Genomic DNA, 7,533 nt, shown 5'->3' with positions numbered 1-7,533 from the left:
AACTTGTAGGATATGTCAATTGAATTTGATTATGCTATCTTCTCTTTTTTCCTTTTCCCATATGTTGCATACTACTATCCTTTTACCATAGATTTTCAATCTGTGGATGCAAATGATACCAAGCTGAGCCTTAGAGGTGCATGCAATGGAGGTGAGCTCGAATTTTGGCCTTTGCTTATTACATTATTTTCAATTCCTTTTCTCCATTGGTGTTTGGCAGAATGGAGTGGTTTTATCTGCTAGACTTTTTCAATGGTCAATTTTAGCTTCTCTGTGACTAAACTTAGATCATTCCATTCCTTTATTATGATAAAAGAGTTATTATCATAATGATAATTTCTTTTAAGGTAAATTACATGGTGGTAGCTAGACTCTCTTTTAAGGTACTAACAAAGATAATTATCTGCAGCAAGATGATAAACGAAGAAGCAAGCCAATCTATTTTGGTTATTGGAGAAACTGGTGCTGGTAAAACTAAAAGTACAAAGACACTTAGAGTGTGTTTGGATGAGAAAATTTAAAATTCTAAAGAATTTTAAATTCTAAGAATTTCAAATGCTTCAATTTAAATTCCCTCATTTCTAAAATTTTGTGTTTGGATACAAAATTAGATTTCTTTATTTTTAAAATTTTGTGTTTGGATAAAGAAATTACATTTCTTCATTTTCAAAATTGTGTTTGGATAAGGAAATTGAATTTCTTCATTTTTAAAATTTCTTATTTTGATAAAATAATCAAATGCATTCTCTTTTAAAAATTTATATTTTAATAAAACAATTTTTTAATAAAATAATTATTTTTTTCATTAATAAATTTTATGCACTATTTGTCGAGTGTGATATTCCAATAAATATGTACTATTTTAATCTATTTTAATTAAAAATATATAATTTAACTATTTAAATTATTATTTCATTTACGACACACTACACCACTCACAACATAAACAATATTTAGTACCATTTTATCTTAGATTGTTATTTAGAAGTCTATAGATGAAACTTGTCTTTTTGTCGAAGTCATTGGTCACTAATGCAATTGCACCAAAAAAAACTTGGACTGAAATAAAATCTAGTCACAAAATAAGTCCAACTTCCAAAATAATTCTGAATTTTCTAATTGCATTTGCTTCAACACAGGAATTCCTTCACATATTTTCTGCAAAAGAAGACATAATGTTAAGTGTCACTAAACAAATCATATTTGTTAAAACATAATTTGTTATATAAAATGAAAGATATAAATGTAAAACATAATTATACAACATCAACATACTTGTCATGATATCAAACATACCTGTAATTTGACATCAAGGCATAAAAGATAAGATGTAATCCTCTTTCTCATCCAATGGAAGAGCTTTTATAATCGCAAACTTAATGGGATTTTTTGTCAAGCAATCAATTGCTCTATGTTTAAGTGCACCATTAAAATTAGGTATATTGTCTAGCTCACTCACCACTTCATGTACCACTTCTTGAGCTTCTTTTATCTCCATCTTTTTTTTGTTCTCCATCTTCTTCTTAGTCACTTCAACAAATTCTTTCAATGACTTGGCTACTTCTTTCATTGAGGAAATCATCCCTTCTTTCTCTCCACTCTTACTTGGGCGAATGTTTTTTCTCGTGATAGAACTTGATCCCTCTAAGTCAAAACTCACACTATGAATTGCTTCCTCTTCATTTGTTTCTTTGCTCATGATATCATCTGCATCTAATGCATTTTCTGCTCCGAGTCCAGTAGCTCTATCCTTTGCACATAGGTCAACAATATCATCCCAATTAGGAATGACTTTGAATCAAAATCGTTTGGCCTCTTCATGTGACTTGAAAAAAATAGAAACATGTTAATAACAACACAAATAATAACTACTATTGAATAAAATTAAAAGATAATTGGCTACCTTAACATATTCATTCCATGCAATTTCATTTTCAACGGTAATCATGTACTTTGTGCTATCCCAGTCAAATCCACTTTGACTAAGAATGTCACTCACAATTCCATACTATGTTCTCTAAAGCTTAAAATGATTCTTAACATTATCTGCCATGAGGTGAACTCCAAAACGCTTGGACAAAATTTGAGCTGCAGTACTGTATGCTACTGCTTTCCAATTTCCATCACCTTTATTGCCCAAATTTGTTTGATCTCTAAGCACATCAGCTAGCACACGTTCCATTTCCAAGTTCCATGCGAAGTAACTTCTTGTGTCCTCACTAGACATCTTTCTTTTTCCACTTGACTTGTTCTTCACATTGCTTGATTCCATTTCTCTAGACAAAAAAAAATAAGCTCACATATATAATTACATATATATAAAGGTGAGACATGTCAAATTAGCATTCTACGAAAGTATAAAATTAACTACACATAAAAAGAAAACAAAATCCAAAGTATTATGAAATACAAAAATCCAAAGTATCACACATACATGAGTATAGAGTCAATTACACATAAGAAACAAATTCCAAATCCACTAAAAACATCTCCTTAATCAGAGTTTCTTCTTATTTGATAGGTGGCAAACATATTCATTGCTAAAGTATCACAGAATCTTGTCCATTCCTCAGTTGCTTGGATAGTTGTGACTTCATCTCCAATATTATTTGTGACTCTTTCCATTTGTTGATTGATTAACTCATTGTCAACAACAGATAAAAGTTCCAAGTCTTGGGCTTCCAAAATTGGATCACTATGTTGTTCATCTCTTATGAAATTATGTAGCATGAAACAAGCATTAATAATTCTTATTTGTGTTTTTATATCAAAAAAAGAAAGAGTTCTTAATATACTCCATCTTTTCTTCAATACCCCAAATGACCTTTCAATAACATTCCTTGCACTTGCATGACGAAGATTAAATAACTCCTTGTAGTTTTGAGGAGTGATTCCGATCCACTCATTAAGATGATGTCTAGTCCCTCGATAAGGTGCTAAAAATCCAGGGCCATTTGTATACCCCGCATCCACAAGAAAATATTTACCTACAATGGTTAAAAAAAATATTATATATAAAAATATGCATGTTTCTTTTATATGTTAAATAAAGTTTCATCATTTCATGATATTACCATTTGGTATATGGAGACAATTTTGACGATGCAAAACATCTCGCAATACTCGAGAATCTCCTACTGACCCTTCCCACCCGGGCAACACATATATAAATCTTAAATCTGGACCACAAACTCCAAAAACATTTGTAAAGATATCACCTTTTCTATTACTATATCTAGGTCTATCTTCTGCAGAAACTGTTACTGGAATATGTATCCCATCAAGTGCTCCAATCGAATTCTAAAAACATTCCAAAATAAAAAATAAGTCACAATCACTTAAAGTACCTTATAATTACTAACAAATGACAAACTTACCTTAAACCATCTCAATTTGTTTTCCACCGAGCCCTCTAGATTATACTCATGGAACTTCAAATATTCTTTGCTGACTTTCATTATAGCTCACAGGACATTCTTGAATTGCCTACTAATTGTTTCCATGGATCTACAATAACTAAAGTGCACAACTCTATACTTTAGGTTGTGAGCAAGGATATGCAAAAACATTGCCACAGCTTCATCTATAGGAACATTTTTTGTTTTTACCAATTGCCCTTTCTCTTGTAAAATTCTACAAAGCTTAAAAAATGCCTTTTTACTGACCCTTAATTGTTCAATGCAATCAGTTTCTGTTCCCCTGTATAGACGATTGAGGAAACTATGCCTTTCTAATTCCAAATTTCGGGCAGGTTCCTTAACAAAGTACTTGTCATGATACCAAGTCAGTGCACCCAAAAGCATAGTGACAACACTAACAATAATGAAAAATACTTGTTCAAGTTCTTCTTCCTCCTCTTCATCTCTTCTATGTTTTCTTGAAGTAGCCGAAGCATCAACTATACTACTTTCCATTTCTTGACTATCCACACTATATAACTAAAAGAAAAGTAATATAATAACAAAGGATTAATTAGGAAGCTGATGCATATGCTTATCAAGAATAATGATAAAAATTCAATTGAACAATCAATAGAAATTCAAATACATCATTACCATCTCTTATCAAACATGTGTCATACTCAAGAAAAAAAAAAAGACAAAGCAAGATGTGAAGGCAAAAAAGGACCACGTATATGCACTTTCTTCCTTCGTATGTAGTCCTCTCTTTTTTATGTTTATATATTGAAACACTAATCAATGCCAGGATATATCCATCTTAATTATACCGTTTAACTTGGTAGCACCAGTGTACTCTTTATCCTAGCTAAGAAGCCATATATTAACAATTTAACATCTGGTTCAGGTTTAAGGCTCTACTATAAGACCCAGGACCAATATATCAATTACATAAAAATAAATTTTGCTTTCAAAAGCGGACATATAATAAAAAGAAATAAATTAAAGGAGTATAAAATAATTTAAAATTCAGTCCTACTGACGTGTGCTCAAAAAATTATAAAGAATTAATAAATAGAAAACCTGTATTTAAAATTACTACTATAATAAAAATATATCATTACAATAAATAGAGTTGCAGATGTAGGGTGTCCTAGCTATAATATATATTGTTTCAGACATAAGTAATTTTTTACGCTCATATCATTTTCAAACACACATTAATTATATGAAGTAATTAAAATGTAACGGTGAAATAAAGTGTAGGGTGTCCTAGCTATAATATATATTGCACCAAAATCTTATCCTCATGAAAGAAATTTTGACCTTTACTAACAAGCATTTGGTAAGAGTCATAATAACTCAACTAAAGCCTATAAGGGTCCAACACTCAAACCCAATGCCATTTGAAAAACAAGGTCCTGTGTTGGCTCAATCATTGATAAATGTCCCCTCAGAACCCTACACATGTGCCTCCCATGTCACCCATTCACATTTGTTACAAGACACTTCCCTTTTTTTCTGTCTTTTATTCTCAATCATGTCCCACCCCCCTTAACTCCAACCATTTCCATCTCATTCCCACACTCCTTAAATAAATCCCCACATTTTTGCACCATTTCCTAGTGTGTTCGTGTGCCTCAAAATTTTATTCAATTCTTTGAACTTCACACACACTGATAATAATAATAACACGATTCCATTATTCTAAAGCAAACGTATACACGCTATGACTTCTGCAACTGGTAATGACACTGGCTCTGCAGGTTCTTCTTCTGGCTTTGGATCTCCGTGTAGGGCATGCAAGTTCCTAAGATAATGAATTCTATCTCTCCTTCTAACAAAATTAACATTTTAACAACTAATATTTATCAATAAAAGAAGGCTATCACACAACTTATTTTGTCACCAATCAATTCTCTTCAAACTATGTACCAAATCAGAGTAATTCCTTTGGCTAATCATTTTGATTAATGGAACATGCAATAAATCATGAATAAAAAGGAAACAGAAGGACTAAAGGGGGAATTCATACTAGAATAGCAAAAACTGTTCTATGGTACTGAAGCCTGTTCAAGTCCCTATGATTTGCTGCAGATTAGTGTTGTGACTTGTGACACCAAAATTAATAACCCAAACTCAGCCATGTTGCAATCATGATTCTTGACAGTTATCTTGCTTGGTGGTCTTTGGAAAAAATTTCAAGAATGGGAAGGCAAATTTATTGCAAGAGGTGTTATATTGTCCATAGTGTCCATATGTTTCCCATAGGCAGACATAACATCTGCAACATTCATGTGCTTCTTTATTTCGCTTCCTAAATAAGTAATAGAAACTATTTTTCCCCGACAATATAAGGATCAAGATTGAAGCCTAATTTGATAGACATGTCAAATGCATTATGTACATTATTCTTTTGGACTTCACTAAAAAACCTCTAGTTGTTCTTGAGAATATATAGATGGCAATTGTTCCCACTCCTAAACCTCTCTTCTATATAGGAAAAAAAATGTACTCTGGGGCTGCACAATCCTAAATCCTTTCACACAAAAAACAAAAAAATATTGGTTTCGAGGCCCTTGAATCTAAACCCATTCAGGGATTGCAGCCTTCAAATTGTCGAGACTCGATCACTTCCACTGAATCTCAAGGCCTGGAACCAGCCACCAACAAAACTTATAATTAACAACCACACACAGTTTATTAAGGACATGCGTCATAACTACAAACATAACTATACCATGCACCATCAACCTTTAACCTTCTAGAAATCAAAGGATCCAAGAATCCTATCACATTGCGGTCAATGAAAAACATAACTATACCACGCGTCATAACTTTGTGACTAATTTCCTATCACATTGTAGTCAATGAAAAGCAGTACATATTCTATATGACTTAATTTTTTGGGATATGACAAGAATAAAACTTGTCGTAGGATGTGTTCGAGGAAAAAAGGAACATATTAGAACCAGCTGGAGCACTTGCACTAACTGGAGCTGAGGCATACTGCAAGCATTATGGGCTCCAAGGGAAAAATATTGTAGTAATAACCAGTGGAGCAAACATGAATTTTGATAAACTTCGGGTTGTAACTATTTTTGATAATATTGGTTGTAAACAAGAGGTTGTGCTGGCAACTGTTATGGCAGAGGAGCTTGGAAGTTTCAAACAATTTTATGAATTGGTATGTCTGCTACTTTACCACTATGTCTATAAGTGTTCTTCATGTTTGTACTTATTTTCTATCTTGCCTGGCAGGTGGGGCAGATGAACGTCACAAAATTCAAATATAGATGTAACTCGAATGAGAAGGCAGTTGTCCTTTACAAGTGAAATCATAAAATTGCCTAATCTTTTTTTTTTCTTTATCCATTGTCAATCAATTTTTAAACAGCAATATGTTGCCTAAATATTGACATTTCTCTGTCCCAATTTATTAGTGTTCATTGACTATCATTTTCTCTAGTGCATATATCTGTTAACAACTTGTATTATGTCAAGGTGGCCCATAGTATTTGTCGTCTTAATTGTATTTGCATGCAGTGTTGGGGTTCACACAGCCTCCGAACTGCGAGCAATTCAGGAAAGGATGGAATCTTCTCAGCTCAAAACTTACAATCTCACAAAAATTAAAGTTAAGTTATATGAAGTGTAGTGGGGACATGCATGAATTTTATTTTGGTTTGGTTTTCAGATGATCCGAGGAACAGGCACTTGAAAGAGTTTGAAGGAGCTTTCAAGTTAAGTCATATAGAATACATCTTGAAGCAATGTATAAATTAGTGATCAATATTTGTTTATTGAACACACTTCGCACAAAAACAAGAGAAAACCTCAATACAATGAAAACATATAATAACATAAAAAAGTTCAATCTTAAATGTCTCAATGTCTTATTTTAACAGCAACTAAATTCTTAAATTGATAAGATTTTCTCACTCTAAAGAAGAACAAGACAAAAACAACAGGAAGATCATAAACAACTAGTAAATAACATTTAGACAGATCATTCATACGGAATACAGAATCTGCGCACGAACAAGGCACAATAAGAATTAGAAATTCCAGCACGAACTACATATCATATGAAAATAGACAAGAAATAAATGAACACCGTGATTTCTAGATCTAC

General features: G+C 32.3%; 1 pseudogene; it reads right to left on the bottom strand.

The window, feature by feature from the left end:
- Positions 1-2,493: 2,493 nt before the first annotated feature.
- LOC100782703 (uncharacterized) lies at positions 2,494-3,810 on the bottom strand (annotated as a pseudogene).
- Between the last annotated feature and the right edge of the window lie 3,723 nt (positions 3,811-7,533).

Source organism: Glycine max, chromosome 17 (assembly GCF_000004515.6).
Source record: "Glycine max cultivar Williams 82 chromosome 17, Glycine_max_v4.0, whole genome shotgun sequence".
Taxonomy (NCBI): domain Eukaryota; kingdom Viridiplantae; phylum Streptophyta; class Magnoliopsida; order Fabales; family Fabaceae; genus Glycine; species Glycine max.
Note: the sequence above shows the minus strand (reverse complement) of the source record. Positions and strands in the feature narration are given on the sequence as shown.